The following is a 21,936-nucleotide window of genomic DNA, read 5'->3' on the forward strand; positions in this document are numbered from 1 at the left end:
GCTTTTACCAAAATCAGTCCGTGTATTTCACAGAAAGACTAGAGAGAAAGGGGTTTCACTCTAGGAAAGAGAGAACAGTAGATCAAAATCAAGAATTGGCATTGGGAAGGATCTAATATGAAACAATAATCAAGGTCTCCGAATGGATACCCATTCATGAAGGTTACCCTAGAATTTCCCCTCAAAATCAATCTAAAGTAGATTCACAAAGTAATAGAGTCAATGGGGATTCACCCTAAAATTAAGGGGATAGAAGGGAAGGTCATAGAAATGGTATGAGGCCTTCCTCATAACCACAGAGGTAGAAAGAGATAAAGAAGAGAGTAGATCTAGAGCGAATGGAAGCGATCACCAACTTTGAAGAAGAACAATTGACTGAAGAACTTTGGCGGATGCTTGAGGATCTTCCAAAGCTTCGAAGAGAGTGCTAAGAGGTGCTTCCCACGTTCTCTGACGTCTTTAGAATATTATGGGACGAATTAGATCGAAAAATATAATATATAGAGCTTCGAAGTCCCGAAAATTCAAGGAGTGACAAAACTACCCCTGTCACCTCTGATCGGTCAGGGTTGGTCACTTAGAGCAACCAAGGTTGTCAGGAAGGCCAAAAATGGGTTTATATCCTCCAAACTCCTCAAACTCAACTGGGTCTTTTCCCAACTTAACAAAGGGTCTTACCTAGCCTTGTAGAACCTTCCAAAAAGTGTCAAGCTAGGGCTCAAGTCCATCAAACAAGCTCTTCCCCAACAAGTTGCAACTTCTTCTCAAAGTTCGGTAAGGTTTCCATATAAGAAACTCCATCATCAATCTCCATTGGTTCTAGGTCAAACTCAATGGATTCAATTGAGATGGCCCACAAATGTCTTCTGTGTTCACTTCAGTCTTCAGATCTACACTATAGATTTCCGGATTAAGTTTAGGTGGGATTTCATATGGTTGGTTTAATCGACCGTCTTAAATGACTTTCTTAAGCAACCACCAGGCATGGTATTTTATGTCAACGACATATCGTCGAAACTCGGCGATATATCGCCGTGTCGCCCAAGTCCAACACGAAAGTAGCAATGGAAAACGAAATGTACAAGATGTAGCCGGAAATCGGTTATTTTTTGTCGAACCAAAGAAATGTTGACGAAATCAAAGCTTTTGTCGTCGGCAGCATGAGTACAACCGTTGCTGGTGCGTTCTACCGCCGGAAGAGAGGAAGAAACTAACTGAATACAAGCCAAAGCTCTTCCATTTTTCAACAGACTGAATATTCCAGTCTTCTTTCCATTCGCCGGTAACAAAGTCTCTGGTTCTCTCCGCACAATCCCAAAATCCAAAACCCTCTTTGCTCTCTCTCTCTCTCTCTCCAACTCTTCTCCACCACCGCTGCAAGCTTGCAACTCTTCAATCTTCTCCCGCATGGCCTCAGTCTGCTCTCTCTCTCTCTCTCTCTCAGTTTGCGATCTCTTCTCTCCCTCATTCTGAGATCTCCCTCTCTCTCTCAGTCTGCAATCGTAACCCCAAAACCATTGTTGCTTGCTGTCGGCCATAGCAATTGGGTGTTGAGCCTCCTTTCTTGGTTGCTATCTCTGATCTCTCAGTCTACTCTCGCAGTTCGCCCCACTAAATGTTGGTGAAAGGTCGCTAACTTTTCGAGGTTTTGGTGGTGTCGCCGGCCATCGACACAGCTACACCAACCGATACTTCAGACCTTGCCACTAGCTTTTCTGGCAATTTTTCAAGTCTAAAATTCAGACTTCTGATCATCCATCTTTGATAGATTTTGGGATGATCTCACAGAATGTCTAGCACCTGTCAAAAAGCATCCATAACCCTATGGTCATCCACATATAATAAACAGGTTACCCCATGCCCCCTCACCTGCTACAATAGGCTTTTGGATACCCATGGGCCTTATTATATGCAACCCTACTATGAATGAACCATGGTATAACAATATCTCCTCACCTACTGCAACAAGCTATAGACCTAACACACTTAGCACTATGTCATGGGTCACTCAGCCTAGATGCCCATGCCAATAGGGTAACGACACGATGGGATCTTAGCCATGCATCTAGACACTTAAAGTATATGCACATATATAGTCTATATGAATACAAGATACCAAAAGTAATGGGCGAGCCCACTTTACAGGTAAAATATACATGTATGCATTATTCTTCCTTTCCCATCATATCATTATCATAATAATTGTAATTGAAAGTAAACATCAAGATAATAAACATAATTGAAAATACATGTTACTACCCTTGCATGCATGCCTTATAACAAAATCGCACAGTCGCACAACAAACATAATAATCATGGGACAGAATATGAAATAAAACACATGATAATATGAGATTGTCTCGCTCACATGTAGTGGTGTTATTACTCTTTCACCTTCTTCCCCTTCAACTCTGGTGGTCTCATCACCACCACTTGCATAACCAAGGAAGTAACAATACCTATGTGTTGGTCTTCCTCCTCTTCTGCATTTTGGATGGATCAAATGAGGACTGAAGTACAAAGGAGAGCATTTGCTTCAAAAATTCACAGAAGAGAAGTGAAAAGCCAATAAATCTCGCTTTGGAGTTTTGGTAGGGAAAAAAAACCCCATTGACGAAGCACCAATTTTGCAATTTTTTCCTTTCCTCTAATTTCTTTGCTTCTTTTGGAGATTAAAAGAAATTCTTTGGATCAGTGTACCATCGAAACAAAAAATGGAAAAATTCTTGATTAACCCATCTTCTAACCTTGATTACATTATTCGAAAAAATGAAACCAATACAAAAGATCATAATTTCTTGCATCTCATTTCGTTTCCTAAATTTTCCACCCTACCTACTTATTTGAGTTTTCAGTTTTGTTGTTCCATCAATCAAACTCTCAAACCTTGGTTCCCAAAAGCTTTCATAGCCATGGAAGAATAAATTTTCAAAAAAAATTATAGGATTATAGCAAGTCATATTAGACATGGGATCTTGGAAGAAGGGTAATGGGAAGGCTTTTTAAAAAGTTGATGAGGTTGGTGCTATTGGAGCCAAAGATGGAGATGGTGAAGGAGATGAGAGGATAGTCAAGTGAGGAGAGAGAATAGGTTAAAGGGATCAAACCACAATTGAGGGTTGGGAGAATGCTAATAGTTGGATTGGAATGAGCTAGGTGTTGAATCAAGTCCAAATGGGAACCTATCAGTACAAGAGAGGACAAAAATCCAAAGGGGGGTGGGCTAGTGTAGCGGGTAAGGGAGTTGGGTCATGACAGAAGATAAAGGGTAAAGGAGTGGATTAGATGGGGAGGTTGGGCAGGGTTTAAGGAGATTGACTGGGTAGGATGAGGAGTAGAAGAAGGTGGATTTTTATCAAATGAGCATGTCCATTACTCACATCCAAAGGTGTGAAACCCAGCCCTAACCTTTACCCGAAAACTCTATTGTTTGTAGGTCCGAAGACCTGAAGTAGAAGTGGAAGTCAACTATGGGCCATATCAGTGGAAGACATGGTGTTCGACTCCGAACCCATGGATATTGACGATGATGCCCCATACTTGGAGACCTTGATGGAATTAGGAAAGAGACTACATCTTGATGAAGGGAAGTTTGGTTGATGAACTTAGAGTTTGGTTGGACATGGTTTGAAGGCATTCCTCCATGCTAGGTGAATTATAGTTTATGTTGTGAGAAGCCCATTTGATTTAATAAGAGTTGGACCTTCATTTCCCTGACTTAGGTTTTGCTGATAGCCTGGGTCGACTGGGCCAATCGACCCATAGAGACAGAATCTATGTAAGATCCTCTGTTTAGGTTTATGATGCTCTATATAATAGAACTTCGTGTTTCTTAGCCTCCTTTGTTTCTAAAACCCCTGGAGAACGTGGAGAACTCTTCTCAAAGCCTCTCCTTGGTATTGATGAAGAACTCTTGCAAATTCTCAAGTTCTTCATCTCTTGTTAACTATCAAAGGTTAGTAATCTCTCTTACTTGATATTGATTTACTCTTGCTATGATCTATCATTTGTATTGAGATTATGAAGAAGGTACTGCATCTTTGCAATCGTCTCTTCTACAATCTCCATTCATTCTTGTATGCTATGATCTTCATACTTAATCTTAACCATGATTTTTATGATTTCTTCATGAAACTATGATCATACTCTTGATTTGATTCAATTCCTCTAGCATAATAGATGCATCTTTATGATTATTCATATCCTTGATTTACTGTGTTAATCTACTAGAATGAGATCTCATCATCTCTAGTTCTTCTCTTTAGTTCATAGCTTGTTTTCATTGAAAACTATGATTTTATCAAATTAGAAAGTTATGATTATAAATTAGTAAGTATTGGTTTTGATCGTTGTTTGATGTCTAATCTATGCTAGTTAGTCTTAGATTATTGTTTTAGAGATTCCCTTCAAGTTTCGTAGCGTTTCGAATCTTGTAGAATAGGTTTCAGATAAAAAATCAAATTTTGGATGCGTACTGTTCATTGGGTCGACTACTTGGGTCGACTGGACCAATCGACCCAGCCAGCCTTCCCAGCATGATAGTAAGGGATTTCTTCATCCGTCTTGATCCGTTTGATGTCTATTCTTTTAGGATTGCTTCTTAATGATTCTTTAATGCTTGTTTAGGGTTTGTTTGTTAATTTGGATCCATTCTCTTGTTCGTCAGGAATATCTTCGAATCTATTTAAGGTAAGGATAGTTGTTTCCATATTAATATAGATTGCGTGATTCTAGTTTCTAAATTGGGAAACACATAGATTTGCTACTGATATTGTAGTTTCTAATTATGATATGACTGTTGTAAGTACAGTAGGATCTTACTTTTATATTTCCTTTATGTACTTGATCATGTATGGACTCTTACTCATATATGTTACATATTCAATTGATCTTGTCTTTATGTATTCTTTCATATGATGATATATCAGTTGTGTACGTTATGACTGAATTGGGATTGGGATTGATTAGGTATGATTTGGGATTGGGGAATGTCCTTTTGACATTTCTATCATTGGACATCAGTGAGAATAGTATGGGATATTTCTGATGGTGCCCTTTGACGCTTTCCCAGATTATTGGTTGTCATACCTAGGACTTGTCTAGCAGTGTTTGGCTAGGATGTCCCTGTTATATCAGACCCGATTTGAAAGGGTATTGAGATCGAGTAACCCGTGGTAGCAATGGGGATTTATGGGCGCTCAAGACCGGTGAGTTCTATCCATGAGAGGACATGAATCACATTGTGGATACTCGTGAGAGGCCATTCACTGGTAGAGTGGCAAATAGTAGACTTGGGCTCATGGGCGCTCAAGACCGGTAGCCAACCCGTGAGAGGACATGAGAGCTTCCCGTTTATTATTTGTGGATGACCAATAGGGTTAATGAATCTGTAGTCCGAGTTGGTTGTAGCCATAGGATACACTGACTCTAGTGTGAAGGATACCGGAAAGGATCGCCTCGGGCGAGGAATGGATGTATCTAGATCTAAGTTGATATAACCAAGTAGATGACTTGCATTTGGCTAGGCTTTACCTTGACATGTGTAAAATCCAGCTTTTACCTAACCTTGAGCCGACCCGGTCATTATTGTGTTTGTAGGTCCGAAGACCCAAAGTGGTGGTAGAAGGGACTTATGGGCCCTGCTGGTTGATGACGTGGTGTCGGAACTCCAGTATATGGACATTGATGATGCTACTCCTTCCTTGAGCACATTGTCAATGTTAAGTTAGAATCTGCGCACTGATGAAGAGTGAGACAGTTGAGATATCAAACGGATTCCTTTGCATAATCTGAAGGTACTCCCTAAAACTAGACCTCTTAAGTGAACTGTAGGAGAAAACCCCATGCAATTTGACCTTGTATAGCCCTCCAAGTCCACACCTAAAGTTGCTGAACTTTCCTGTTAAATTCTGCAGAAACATATTTTGGTCGATACAGGTTTGCTGAACACAGGTTTAAAGATTCTCTGGAATATTCTTTTCTATTTATTTATTCATCGAGACTGGAGCCCTATTCTAGCGTTTTCAACATCTGAGAACGTGGGAGAGCCTCTCAATAACTTCTTCTTGGTAATGGTGAAGCATCTACTCCATTAATCATTGCCAACCACTCATCATTTCCACTTTCTTGTTCCACTCTCAAGGTATGACTCTCTCTCCTAATCACTTTCTCACTCATCTTTTCTCTATTTTACTATTGGGACCATGGCCAAGGTGCTGCAACCTTGCAAACACCTTGCCATGAGCCTTCTATACCTCATATATTGATGTTTTCACCGATATGACTATGATTTATTCACCTCATGATCATTAACTACACATTTCCATGATTTATTGCTCACCAACTTGCTTTATTTACCAAAACTGAGATGAAGCCTATGATTAACCTAATCTACACCTTGCATATGAGTTCAATGTTGCTTCTAAGTGATTCCCTATCTAATCCCTTATGTTTTCCCCCAATTTGCATTAAGATATAGCTAATGCCATGTTTAACAACTCTTGATCTTGATAAGTAAATTTGGGGATTTCTAAATGGACCATTGGATTATGTTAAATTCTTGATAATTAGTGTCCCTATGTTGTGCTTAGACTATTCCCCAAGTTTCGTATTGATCCGAGACCCGAAAGACCAAATCTGGGCCAAAACCCAAAAAGCCGACTTGTCGTCCGAAATCTTCTTAGTCGATGCTTGTTGGTCGATACTATCGACCAAATGTATCGACCAACAGAGTTGTTGTCAGCAACTTTTGCCTAGTTTTGATTCGTTCGATCTCCGATTGTTCTGATTTCTTCTCTAACCTTTCATATATGCTTGTTTAGGGTTTTAAGACTATTTGGGCCACTTGCTTGTGATCTTGGACCATTCTCTTCTCCAATTCAAGGTAAGGATAGTTATCGATAAAATTACATAGGACATGGAATTTTGACTTGGTGTTCCTAACCTAGTGAGCATAGTTTCTATTTCATATTCCTATCATGTTAGACTTGCTACATATGTCTTTCAACAGTAGCTTTGTGTTTACATTATTTTATTTCAATGTCTTATCATGTTTATCAATTTCAATATATGATGACTTATGTCAGTGTCATGAATCGAATGTTTATTATGATGTTGTATTTTGTGAATTGATATGATGAACTTGGGCATGTGATTGCTTAAGTATAACTTGGGATTGAGGAGTACCCTATTGGTGCTTCTGTCCTTGGACATTGGAGGGAATAGTATGGGATGTTCTTCGGAGGTGTCCATCGACGCTTTCCCGGGTTATTGGATGACATACATAGGACTTGTCTAGATGTATGGCTAGGATGTCCCTATCATATCAGACCCAATTCGGAAGGGCATTGAGACCGAACGATCCGTGGTAGTAGTGTGGATTTGTGGGCGCTCAAGACCGGTAACCACCCCGTGAGAGGACATAAATTGCATTGCGGTTACCCGAAAGGGGTCATTTATTGGTAGGGTTGCAAATGGCTAGACTTGGGCTCACAGGCACTCAAGACCGGTGAAATGATCGGTGAGGAGGACGTGAGAGCTTCCCGTCTACCATTTGTGGATGACCAATAGGGTTGATGAGTCCGGTGAGTAATATCCGTGACTCTAGTGTGAAGGATACCGGAAAGGATCCCGAGAGGGGAGGAATGGACGTATCTGGAACTGACATGATATGATTAAGTAGATGACTTGCATTGGGCTAGGCTTTACCTTGACATGCGCCAATACTTGTACCAAATGGTGATGTGAGAGAGTGGTGACCGAAACCCCCAACCATGGATTTGTCCGAGAGGGATGCAGGACCCAATTCCCCTTGTGATGAGTGACTGAGACTACCTAAAGAAGTATGGTGCTATGACTTAAAGCATGTCTACCATAGATGACTAGCATACTTAGAATAGAATCATATTGCATTATATGTCTCATATCATCTGCATTATTTTATGATTATCTTGTGGCTCATGTATTGTGTAATAACTTCCTTGCTGAGTTCTTTTGAACTCATTCCTTTTCTGTTGCAATATTTTGCTAGGCTACTCTGCAGGTGATTACTCTGATGGTACGTTTCCTGAGGTGAACCCGGATGCCTCATACTACTATCCGGAGGCTAGCTACAATGAAGACTTTGGTGACGATACCGAAGCAGATCCTCCGGCGTATTAGGGTTAGCCCTGGGATAGTATGGGAGCAGCCATATTGGGTCTCTGAGGTCTTCACTATCGAAGAGAACATATTTATTGTGGAGGAGACTTATGTGTAGCTACCCCCCCCTTTTTTGTGACAGTTAAACTCAGAGGAAGTGTAATAACCTTAAATTAAATTTCATAACTTGAGATTTGTACTTATTTAATTTTGACCTCACTTCCACTTATTTGAAGGAGTCCGCCCACTGCCTTCTTAATTTATCTTATATGATATTTACTTCCGTACTCTGATTATCCTTGGTATTTCATTTTTGAATTCTATGATTATCAATTGTTAGTTTAATATTGATTGTTCATGATTGTGTTTTCGTCGATGTGGATGATGTGGTCCTTGAACTATTGATCTTCGGGGCTGTGGATCACATCCCGGGTATGCCAGATAGGGTACTGGCTGGGTGGATGTGACAACATGCGCCAATACTTAGACCAATGGTGATGTGAGAGAGCGGTGACCTAAACATTAGCCATGGAATGTCCCGAGGGATGCATGACCCAACAACTACCACCAGCAGAGCCCAAGATACCAAGATGGTTGAGGGAGAGTGAATGACCTACCCAAAGAAGTATGATGCTATGACTTAAAGCATGTCTGCCTATATAGACCAGCATACATAGAGTTAGACTCATATATGCATTATCTGTCTCATATCATTTTGCATCATGCTATGTTTCGCTATCATGTTATTTATATTGTTATGGGATAACTTGCCTTGCTGAGTTCTCTTGAACTCATTCCTTTCATGCAAATATCATTTGTTAGATTATTCTACAAGTGTTGATGACTATGACGACCAGTACGAGGGAGCGCAAACCGATGAAACAAACTTCACTCAAGGTGCTAGCAGTTACGAAGATTACGATGATGATCCCTCGTTTGATCATGCTGCGTACCAGGATTAGCCCTACCTTGGAGTGGAAGTAGCCGTGTTTAATTTATGAAGTTTATGTTTATGAAGACATTCTTTATAAAGTAAAAGAAACTCTAGTTTAGTTAGATTATTTCTTCCTTTCTTTTGGGAATCAATTGTAATCTTTTCTTTTAGTTTCGAGCTATATTTTCGCTGTGACATGTGGAGTGATATCCGCCTCACTTTACCTTTTGATTATATATATTGGTATCATTTTCACACTCTGATGTTATTTCGTTATATTGCTTGATTTTTTAATTAATATTGATAACTTTGATTTAGTTTTGTTCTTGATTATATTATTGTGAATGTAGGAGGTTGATTTCCTCGATACTGATCTTTAGGGCTGTGGATCACACACTCAGGTATGTCAGATAGGATACTGGCTGGTTGGATGTGACAATATGTGATGTAAGATTTTGGAGACAAAATTATGTGCTTGATGGACGTGTTTTTCAGCCCAGAAGAAAATGACTGGCCGTATATGTGGTGACCTGAGGGGGGAAGGTCGGGCCAAAGGGATAGGTTGGGTTACATGGAAATTACTTTTACGCACCGACAGGGTCAATTGGAGGAGGACCTCCGGAATATGCTTTGAAGGGGTTAGAAGGGAACACGCTAGAGGATCCCATAGACGCATAGAGCAGGGTTATAAAACAGAGAGCTTGTAAGCCTTCTATCAATAAGTATACGGGTGATCGAAGCGCTAGCAGAGGCGGTTGCAGCAGGTTCTTCGCGGAGGAGCTTGTCGTCCTCGAGCCAAAGGACAGATGCGGCGACCTGGAGGTTGACTTCATCCTTTTACCAGTTCGTCTTTAGTGCTAATTGTCAACCATGGACTGCTGTTGGTATCTGTAACTAAGACTAGAGAAATGGTTTCTCGGGGTATTATTTGCCGTCGAAATCTCAAACTAGTAACCAATGGATTGAAAAATCTCCACTTGCTTAGGAAAAACCCTAACTGGGCATTTCCATTTTCGACCTTTGGTGGAGCCATTGATACTGAGAAGTCCTATTCCCGCTGCAAAACGCATAACTGTTATTGCGGAAATTTTGGACTTTCAGCACACAAGGATTATTCCAGTTGGATTACCTCATTTTCCATTCAAAATCGTAGCTCTTGGAGAAATTTCTGTTCAGGAAGAAGCAGTGATGATTCCAGTGAGTGGACAGAAGACCTGGTTTATTTGGATGAATCGGGTGAGGTGATGTTCTCCGGGAAGGGAATCCGTTCAGTGGAGCCTGGGATGGATGGTCATTTCATGGTTGGTGGACTGAGAAAACCCTTATTGAATGTTTCAGCTGTTGCCAAAATTGTGGAGATTGTGAAGAGATGGAAATGGGGGCCTGAAATGGAAACCCAGTTGGATAAGCTCCATTTTGTTCCGAACATGGGTCACTTAAATCAGGCTTTGAAGGTTATTGGAGAACCAGAAACCTCGCTGAGCTTATTTCGATGGGCTAAGAGGCAATCTTGGTATTGCCCGAGTGATGAGAGTTATCTTCTTCTGTTTGATCGACTCAATCAGATTAGAGATTTTGAAGGAATTCAGCTGTTGTTTGATGAGATGATTAAAGAATGTAGTGGCAAGGGAATTTCATCGTTCATGGCATATAACCAGGTGATTCAGCATCTTGCTGGGGCTGAGAAATTGGAAGTTTCCTTCTGTTGTTTCAAGAAGCTTCAAGATTCGGGAGGTAAAATTAATACTCAGACTTACAACGCGCTTATGACATTGTTTCTGAACAAGGGTTTGCCTTACAAGGCATTTGAAATATATGAGGCTATGGAAGTAGCTGGTTGCTCATTGGATGGGTCAACTTATGAAATGATGATACCGAGCTTGGCAAAATCTGGACGTCTCGATGCTGCTTTCAAGCTTTTCCAAGAGATGAAAGAAAAGGGATTTCGGCCCAACTACTCCATATTTGCATGCCTAGTTGATTCAATGGGAAAAGCAGGGAGGTTGGACACTTCAATGAAAGTATACATGGAAATGCAGGGTTTTGGCTTTAGGCCGTCAGCAACAATGTATGTGTCCCTAATCGAGTCATTCATTAAGGCGGGGAAACTAGATGCAGGTCTGAGAATATGGGATGAGATGAAAAAAGGTGGCTTTAGGCCCAATTATGGGCTTTACACAATGATTGTCGAGTCTCATGCAAAATCTGGAAAGCTTGATATCGCAATGTCAGTTTTTTCAGATATGGATAAAGCTGGGTTTCTACCAACACCGTCTACCTATTCTTGTCTGTTAGAAATGCATGCTGCATCGGGACAAGTGGACTCAGCCATGAAGCTGTATAACTCTATGACCAATGCAGGTTTGAGGCCTGGGCTGAGCACGTATACATCCCTTTTAACAGTCCTAGCAAATAAGAAGCTTGTGGATGTGGCTGCCAAGATTCTACTTGAAATGAAAGCCATGGGGTTTTCTGTTGATGTGAGTGCCAGTGATGTTCTGATGATCTACATTAAGGATGGTTCCGTTGATCTCGCTTTGAGGTGGCTGCGTTTCATGGGTGCATCTGGAATTCGAACTAATAATTTTATCATTAGGCAGCTCTTTGAAACATGCATGAAAAATGGTTTGTATGAATCAGCTAAACCTCTGCTTGAGACTTATGTAAATTCTGCTGCAAAAGTTGATCTCATATTGTATACATCAATCCTGGCCCATCTCGTAAGATGCCAAGATGAACAGAATGAGAGGCATTTGATGTCAATCTTGAGTGCGACAAAACATAAGGCACACTCTTTCATGTGTGGGCTCTTTACAGGCCCAGAACAGAGAAAGCAACCAGTTTTATCATTTGTGAGGGAATTTTTCCAGGGCATTGACTATGAGCTGGAAGAGGGTGCTGCCAGGTACTTTGTAAATGTTCTTCTAAATTACCTAGTGCTCATGGGACAAATAAACAGAGCTCGATGTGTCTGGAAGGTTGCCTATGAGAATAAGCTCTTCCCGAAGGCGATAGTCTTTGATCAACATATTGCCTGGTCACTGGATGTCAGAAACTTATCAGTGGGTGCTGCTCTCATTGCTATTGTGCACACTCTTCATAGGTTCAGGAAGCGGATGTTGTATTATGGTGTTGTCCCAAGAAGAATCAAACTAGTTACAGGGCCCACCCTGAAGATTGTGATAGCACAGCTTCTAGATTCGGTCCAATCACCATTTGAGGTCAGTAAGGTTGTTTTGAGATGCCCAGGGGATTCTGTGTTAGAGTGGTTTAAGAAGCCAATTGTTCAACAGTTTCTTTTGAATGAACTTCCTTCTAGGGCTGATATTCTCATGCACAAGCTTAACACTTTCTTTCCAAGTTCAGCACCAGAAATTAGATCACTATCCCCGCCTAAATCATTAGTCATGGGGAAAGCCATGTAACAATTAGCAGTAGTGAGGATGATGTTCTTTTATTTTTTGTATTTCTATTATTCAGTGTTATTTCACTGTGCAGTTTTTGCTTTTCAGACCCATCATATTTTATTTATGCTATTTGTCTGTGCTGTTACCCCAAAACTTAAAATATAAGAAGTATTGTGGTTGGTGAATTGTGACTTGAGATATTGTAGATATCTAATATAGGTTTCTTAATTTGAAACAGTTTGTATGACCTATTATTGATCTTTTCCTCTGTGTATGAACTCAGTCGGTTATTTTAGCAGGCCTATACCTAGGAAAACATGTTTATATCTCAAACCCTTAATCCTGTTTCTGGTTATCATTGAGCAACTACTGAAAAATTTAATGATTTAATTAAGTGGTTTGATCAGTTTAGACCACAGTTTGTCCAATTTATCTGGGAGTTATGAAACCAAACATTTTAGACACAAACCAGTCACTCCCAAGTCCATATCTGCAACCCCTAGGGGGTGGGGGTGGGGGAACAGCCCCACACCACATTTGATTTTTAGGTGGTCGTCCCACTCAAAGGTTGTACCCAACCCATCACATCTAATTCAGTAATTCTTCTATGAATCAGCTGATTCTACGATCTGATTCCCATTTTATTGCCTGCAATTTGGTATCATCCCATTTGAGTGTGAATCGGGTGAAGGATGGCAACCACACCACTCTGAAGAAGATGATCTGGACTTCCTGTCCAGAGTCTCCAGGCATGCTGATCAACAAACGATAACAAGATTGAAGCTGTGAAGACCCCAGAGATCTGCAAATATACTGTTCCCAGATTATCACCAATTCAGGAGTGCAGAAATCAAAAACTGGAAGTCTTTGTTCAGAAGCAACCACTGATGGCTATGAGACAAAGATCAAAAGGCAATGTATGATTTGGTGGCCAAAGCAGCTCTCATTTTTGCACCCCAGTTCTGTTATACTTTTTGGCTAGTTCATCCGTTTGTCTTCTATTTCTCTCGACATTGCTGTAGCTGTTGCAGCTTCCACCGCAAGGTATTTTAAATTTTCAGTCTCTTTCTGTGAATTTTATCTGCAGGTACAAAATCCCCATTTGATTTTTTGTGTTTGTCATATTCTTCCTTGTTTTAAGCCTTGAATTAAGTTCACTTCAACGGGTATCAAGCTGGGCATTTTCATGTTCAATAGGAATGTCTTTGTTTGATGGATTAAAATGGGGTGGACAAAGAGGGTGGGATTTAAGGAAGTTTGTCTGCTGACGGGTCACCTAGCTGTTAGGCGTTAACCTGGCTTATGAAGGGGGTAAAACCTGGGAATTAGTTCAATACATGTGTTTGCTTTTGCTTTTCATATTGGTATTGAATCTGAAGAAATTGGAGATAATTTACAGCAATTTATGATCCGTCCCTGGCTTATGAAGGGGGTAAAACCTGGGAATTAGTTCAATACACGTGGTTGCTTTTGCTTTTCATATTGGTATTGAATCTGAAGAAATTGGAGATAAATTACAGCAATTTATGATCCGTCACTAATTAAATAACCCCATCATGGTTGCTGCAGTGTAGTGAACTCAAATCAAACTGAATTAGGTCAATACATGTGGCTGCTTTTGCTTTTCATATTGGTATCGAATCTGAAGAAATTGGAAATAAATTGCTTTGGAAATAAATGACAGCAATTTATGATCCGTCACTAATTAAATAACCCCATCATGGTTGCTGCAGTGTAGTTAACTCAAATCAAACTGAATGCCAGTTTATTTTGTTGGTGAAGATTCTAGTGCCGTTCTACTTGTATTGTTGAAGAAGCTCATAAATAGGGTGATGCTTTTTGTGACAACAGCATAGCCATGGCATTGGCATGATGAAACCTTGAAAAAGGTCTGGTGGAACTCCTGAAGATTCTGCATGTTAATGATTTACCAAGTCCGTGCTTAATTGTTGGGTTTATGTATCCATCAAACTCAGTTTACTTTAATTTGAAGATACATTGTTTAGTTTAATATTATCATATGTTACATAAAAGGACAAGCTATCTGTATCCTCAAGTTTTCACTTTAAATTGAAGTCACTGCAAGGGTCTGACTGGGCACACTTATCATATGAACATTGCTTTGGTACACCTAGATGTGTTTGATGTCAGGGTACAAGTATGAGAACCTGGATCGATTTATTCCACTGTGCATTTGGGTTCTCTGTAATTAACAAGCACAGGGAATAACTTGGGGTTTCAATGAGGATCCCTTGATCCCTTTAGCGTAAATTTCCCAGTCTGGACTAACTTATGGGGTATTATCTATTCTATCTGTTATACCTCAAAGGAAATCCTCTTCCCCTTCAGATTTCATGCCACTTTCTGACAAACCCCTGGGTTTGAGGCAGAAATCAATGGGTCTTCTGGTAATGAGATTGTAGGGAAATTCAGGCTTGGGTGATTGCCAAATTTTGCTCTGTTGGGTCCTTTTTCTCTCTTTCTTTTGTTAGAACTAGACTGGGTTGAACAATACAGAGAATGGTTGTTTGAGGCAGGGATAATGAAACTCATAACTCTAGATTTTAAGTTTAAAGTCCAGCATCATTGTGAAATTTAATTTTGGCTGATAGTCAAATTTTGCTCTTTTGTCTCTCTTTTTCCTCCCCTGGGATAGGAACCGGGTTGACCAATATTAGGTAACGGGAGATTGAGGCAGATCAAGTGATATTGACAGCGCTAGATTTTTAGCTTGATGTATAGCATTCTTATGTTCGTCTTGCATCCATCCTTGATATATTTGGACTTGAATTTGTTTTTGGTGAACCTGGCAATGAGTTTGGTGACTGAAGGATATATGCCTATCTTAAACCTTTCATATGTAATCCGTTGATGATTTAGTGTTGTCACATGTGCATTTACATGTGTAATATTCTAATGCCTTGTCGTTCTGGGAAATATTAATTTAAAGTTGTTTGCTTACATCTTATACTCAAATAATTATGTTAGAGGTGTGATTCTGGTGGCGCAGTAAGGCAGCTGCTATGCCAGTTTTGGCATCTAAATTGGTGCAGATTTAGGATTGAAGGTGTACTTGGGTGGTGAATCAAAGTTCCAAGCTCCGTCAGGAAAGAGGTATCATTTTCAGTTTGTGAAGTCCGTTGGACTCCAAAACTGATCCAATCTCAAACAAGATCTTGCAGTTGAGTAAGCACTGTAATGCATCACTCCACTGAGTAACTTCAACATGATTTGGTGGTCGATAGCTCTGAATTGGTGAATATAATCAGATGGCCAACGCCGGCTGTGCATGATGATGGATGGATTGCTCACATTGCAGCATTGCTTGTTGTTAAGTATCCAAAACCTCTTATGCACTTACATGTAGTACCTGCCATATGCACAATGGTGAGAAGTAGACTTCTCTTTGTGATTAAAATTGTACTTTGGTGTTGATTTGGCTGTTTGGAATTATGTTAAAGAACAGGTTAATGTTATGGCCTCCTGTTGGTTGGTTGGTTTATAATTATAAGTTATGGTTCAAGTTATTATTATTCAGTTGGTTAGTGAGGGTAATTATGTAACTTTGTATATTTCTTGTATATTTCACATTATTATAAATAGGAAGCTTAGGAGTCACATTGATTACCTAAGGATTCAATTATTTCCACATGGCATTAGAGCTAAGTTAAATTAGAATCGCAAAACCAAGGTTTTTTTTTCTCTTTCTTTTTCCTTCTTTCTTTCTTCCGCCTCTTTCTTCCTCTATTTTCGTTTCGTTTCTTTTCTTTTCTTTTCTTTTCTTTTCTTTCTTCCACCTCGACTCTCTATTTTTGTCTGTTTCTACCATAGCCAGCATTTTCACCTTTCCTTCTCCTTTTCTTCTTCCTTTTGTGTTCTACAACACCAAGAAAAAACTCTATTTTTTTTTGCTTCTCTCTTTCTTCTTTTTTTCTTTTTTTCTTTTGCTTATCTCTTTCTCGATTTTTTTTTTTTTTTTTGCCTCTGCTCGCTTTCTAGCTGTGTTTCGCCATTAACCGGCTTCTTCATCCCCCTCCTTTCTCCTTTGTTTCTCCTTTATTTCTGCTATTCTCTTCTCTATTGCAATGCAGATTTTTTTTTTTTTTTGAGTTTTACTCCTCTACTTTGTTTCTGCTAATAGCTGAAGTTTCTCCTTTGTTTCTACTATTCTCTTCTCTACTGCAATGCATAATTTTGTTTGTTTGTTTGTTTGTTTGTTTGTTTGTTTGTTTCTGTTGTTCTCTTTCTACTACAATGCAAAAACTTTTTTTTTGGGAGTTTTCTTCTAACAGCAAACCTGATTGGAGGGCAAGCATCCATGTAGTCAACCCCATTTAGTTGGGACAAGGCTTGTTGTTGTTGTTTTTTCTAACAGCAAGTTTTATGCAGTATTGATCAGAAAATTACTGCAACATTGAATCCAAAAAAACCCCCGCCCCAGAGAAATATTTTTTGACCTCTTACACCTTCCTGGGATATTTCAGAACTAGTTTGCTGCTTGTAGAACAACAAGTTTTATCAGATTTTTCTCCAGCATATTTGATCCGCCCTTCCATCAGGTTTGGTCAGAATTTTTAGCAAGTTTGATCAGAATTTTTAGCAGGTTTGATCAAAATTGTTTTTGGTGGTCTTGGTGAGTGGATTGAAGATGTGACTACACCGGATGTTTATGCAATTCCGACAAGTCATGAAAATTATTCCAACCTTCTATCACTCTCTGTTAGGTTCGATAAAACCAACTACTTGATCTGGTCTCGTTCTACCTATTTGACAATTACTGGAAGAGATCTAGTCGGTCATATTATGGGCACTAAACCAAACCTTTGACTGCTGGCATTCTTCAAGATAAGTGGATTTCACACGACTCTCTTATCATGCCATTCCTCTTGAATTCCATGCATCCAAATCTAGCCAGGGGATATTTATTGTTTGATACAGCAGCCCAGATTTGGAAGGCTACTAAAGATAATTATGGACAACTAGGGAATGATGCGCAGATCTATGAGCTACGAAAGAAACCTCATGAGACCACACAGAAAGAGCTGACAGTTGCCCAATACTATGCTAAATGACGCTCTCTCTAGCAAGAGTTAAACCATTATGGTGACTACCAACCGACTAATCATGATGATGTGGTTGCCTACAGGAAATATGTTGACAAAATTCGAGTGTATGATTTCTTGGTTGGCTTAAATGTAAAGTATGGTCAGATTCGAGTACAAGTTTTGAGTCGCTCCCCCTTTCGTACATTGGAACACTCCTATGCACTTGTTCATGTGAGGAGAGTCATCGTTTGGCTTTGTTACATAATCTTATAGTGGAAAAATTTGCTCTTTAGAGTGTGATTATCATGTGTCGGACAGAATCAGTCAAACATATAGTTAAGCGTGAGCGTTGCCACAAGCCCTATCATACCAAAGCCACATGTTGGAAATTACATGGGAAACCTACAGATTTTTAACAAAAAAGGGGCTCAAAAGAAGGGTAAACCCAAAGCTCATTATTCAGAAACTGTATCTACTACAACTACTTCAGATATTGGTTTTTCCCAAGAAGAGTTGCTTGCTCTAAGGCGCATTCTACAGTCGTCTACCGCTGCCACTGCCCCTTCCAATGCCTCGTCAACTGCACATTCTAATTCCTACCTTGCTACTTCAAGTACCGTATTTAACAGCTTCCATGCTTCTTCAGTTTCTGTTCCATGGATTATTGATATTGGAGCGACAAACCATATGACAATTTCTGCTTCTCTTTTCTTGAATTATTTACCTACCTCAAGGAAATATAAGGTCCATATAGCTGATGGTTCTTACTCTTCTATTGTTGGAAAGGGAGCCATACAACATTCATCATCCCTTTCTTTGTCCTCAATTTTACATGTTCCATCTTTTTTCTACTAACCTTCTTTCTATTAGTAGTCTTACCAATAGACTTGAATTGTATGGTAACATTTTTCCCTTCCTACTGTGTCTTTCAAGATCTAGTAACGAGGGAAGGAGATTAGATGTGGTAAACTAGACAAGGGCCTCTACTTGTTGGAATCGAATGGAGCCTCTTCTTCTGCTATGCTTGCTACTCCTCATCAGATCAATTTGTCAGTTCTCCACCAGTGACATTGTAGGCTTGGCCATCCCCCTATAGGTACTCTAAGAAAACTTTTCCCCGATTTAGTCTCATCTTGTCATAGGGAATTTTTTTGTGAAGCTTGTGTTTTTGCTAAACAGATTTGTTCAAGTTATTTGCCTTCTAATAATAATATAAGTTCTATTCCATTTATGTTAATTCATAGTGATGTGTGGGGGCCTTGTCACCGTATATCTATTACTGACCATCTTTTTTTGGTTACTTTTATTGATTGTCATTCTCGGTCCACATGGATTTATCTTTAAAAAAAAAAAAAAATAATGACGTTTTCCGATGTTTTCAAGATTTTTTATTATGGTTAAAACTCAATTCAATGTCACTGTGAAGGTCCTTTGCAGTGACAATGGAACCGAGTATAGTGAAAAAGAATTTCAGAGATACCTCTCTGATTCTAGCATAATACATCAGACTAGTTGTGTTGCTACTGCAACCCAAAATGGAGTGGCCGAACGAAAGAATAGACATCTTTTAGAGATTGCTCGTTCTCTTCTAATTGCCATGAATGTCCCCGACCAATATTGGAGTGACGCAATTCTCACTGTGTCATACCTCATGAATAGGATGCCTAGTAGAATCATTGACTTTAAATGCCCCAATGAGGTCCTTCAAGGGACATCTTCCTTTGTAGTTCTTCCAATGATATTTGGTTATGTGTGTTATGCCAGAACTTCAACCCACAAGAGTAAGTTGGAACCTCGTGGCCCCCGTTGCATTTTTTTGGGGTATTCTATTACTCAAAAGGGTTACAAATGTTACCATCCTCCTTCGAGGAAGACGATAGTGTCCATGGATGTCATTTTTAATGAGTTTACTCCTTATTATACACCTCTCCAAAGAGAGACTCAAAGAGCAAAAGTGTTTTTTTCCCACTTTTGATGTTCTTGTCACATATGGAGACCTATCAAACCTAATTCAGCCCTAGTTAGAGGTTCAAGAAGAGATTCCTGAATAGGGGGAGCATTCAACCAGCATACATGTAGATACCCAGTCTTCCCTTTCCCCATCTGAACCTTTTGAGGATCCTATTCGAGGGGAGACCACTCTTGTAAGGCACACTATTGAGGTCTTTCAAAGGCAAATTGACCAAAAGCAAGGATGTGCAAACCTATCAGAGGAAGAAAACCAATCGACAACAGTAGGTAGAGAAGGTTGACATGTTACCACTCCAATCTCCTAATCCAGATTTTGGTCTTGTAACTATCCCTAAGGTATCTTCTTTTTGACCTCCCTATTGCTGTTAGAAAAGGAACCAGATAGTGTACTCACCATCCTATAGCTAAATACGTTTCTTATGATTCTTTGTATGACTCCTACCAAGCTTTCATATCCTCTTTATCTACTGCATCTATTCCAAAGACTTGGCAAGAAGCCTATGGTAATAAAAATTGGAAGGCAGCAATGGTAGAGGAAATGCAGGCTATGAAGAAGAATGGTACTTGAGAGTTGGTTACTCTTCCTTCAGGGAAACAACCGGTAGGTTGTAAGTGGGTGTTCGTGGTAAAACAAAACATGGATGGTTCAGACAACCGATTGAAGGCTAGATTGGTTGCAAAAGGGTTCACTTATACTTATGGAATTGATTATCAAGAGACCTTTGCTCCTATTGCAAAATTGAATACAGTCAGGGTCTTGTTATCAATAGTTGTGAATCAAGATTGGGATTTACATCAATTAGATGTAAAGAATGCATTTTTGTATGGAGAATTGAAAGAAGAGGTCTACATGGAAATCCCACATGGATTCTTTGACAACAAAACAGAAGGGAAGGTTTGTCAGTTGAAGCGGTCAATTTATGGGTTGAAGCAATCTCCCCGGTGTTGGTTTGGATGCCTCTAAAAAGCTGTGACATCGATAGGTTACAAGCAAAGTAATGTTGATCATATTCTCTTTATGAAAAGGTTAGGAACTCACATCATGCTTCTTATAGTCTATGTAGATGACATTGTCATCAATGGGAATGATGGGGCAGAAATACAAAAGCTGAAGAGCTTCCTTAACAAGGAATTTGAGGTTAAAGATCTAGGGAAACTCAAGTATTTCTTGGGAATTGAGGTTGCTAGATCAGAATAAGGCATCTATTTGTCCCCAAATAAGTATATCCTAGACTTACTTTCAGAAGTGGGAATGTTGGGATGTAAAGCCATGGATACCCCAATTGAAACAGGCATTAAGCTTAAAGAGAAAGAGGGAGTACTAGTAAATAAAGGGAGATATCAGAGGTTGGTTGGAAAACTGATTTATTTGTCTCACACCAGACCTAACATTGCTTTCTCAGTAAGCCTAGTGAGTCAATTTATGCATGACCCATACTCGACTTATATGAATGTTGTTATTAAAATACTTCAGTATTTGAAATCCACACCAGGAAAGGGAATACTTTTGTCACCCTCAAATAATTTGGAAGTTGAAGCTTATATAGATGCTGATTGGGCTAGTTCACCAGACAGAAAATCAATAGCAAGATATTGTACATTTGTTGGGGGCAATCTAGTAACTTGGAGAAGCAAGAAGCAAAATTTGGTGTCATTGTCTAGTATAGAGGCCGAGTATAGATCCAGGGTTTGAGGAGTATGTAAACTTTTATGGCTTAAAGATCTATTAGAAGATATTGGGTTTCCTGTTACAAGTCCCATGATATTATATTGTGACAACAGGGCTGCTATTAGTATAGCTAATAATCCAGTTCAACATGATCGTACAAAACATATTGAGATAGATAGATTTTTTGTCAAAGGAAAGTTGGAACAAGGGCTAATATGCATGCCTTTTGTGAAATTTGGAGATCAAATAGTTGACATCTTTACTAAAGGATTAAAGGAAGGAGATTTCTACCCTATTTTGAGCAAGTTGGGCATGATTAATATCTATGCCTCAACTTGAGGGAGAGTGTTGGTTGGTTTAATTATAAGTTATGGTTCAAGTTATTATTATTCAGTTGGTTAGTGAGGGTAATTATATGACTTTGGATATTTCACATTATTATAAATAGGAAGCTTAGGGATCACATTGATTACCTAATGTTTCAATTATTTCCACACTTTCATTCTTCAGAGCTTGCTAGGAAAGTGAATTTATCATATTTTACTATTGTCCACACTACCATGCACTCAAGTGGATCAAAGAACTATCGGAAGAGTGTGTTCTTGTTCCAGCTTTGCTAATATTAGCTCACAACTTCAATAAATGGTGATGCGGTTGACAATAAGAGCCCTACATGCTTGCAATGAGCAACTCCACAGTAGTGTCCAGCACTGAGATGAAAGTAGCTGAGTCAATATTAGTTCTACTTTTAGGGTTTCCTCAACAAATGAA

General features: G+C 39.4%; 1 pseudogene; it reads left to right on the plus strand.

Annotated features, from left to right (window-relative positions):
• The first annotated feature begins 9,739 nt into the window (after positions 1 to 9,739).
• Positions 9,740 to 13,638, plus strand: LOC148999160 (pentatricopeptide repeat-containing protein At1g79490, mitochondrial pseudogene; annotated as a pseudogene).
• The last annotated feature ends 8,298 nt before the right edge of the window (positions 13,639 to 21,936 follow it).

Source organism: Hakea prostrata, unplaced genomic scaffold (assembly GCF_041222555.1).
Source record: "Hakea prostrata isolate BN-2017 unplaced genomic scaffold, UWA_Hpros_2 contig_31, whole genome shotgun sequence".
NCBI lineage: Eukaryota > Viridiplantae > Streptophyta > Magnoliopsida > Proteales > Proteaceae > Hakea > Hakea prostrata.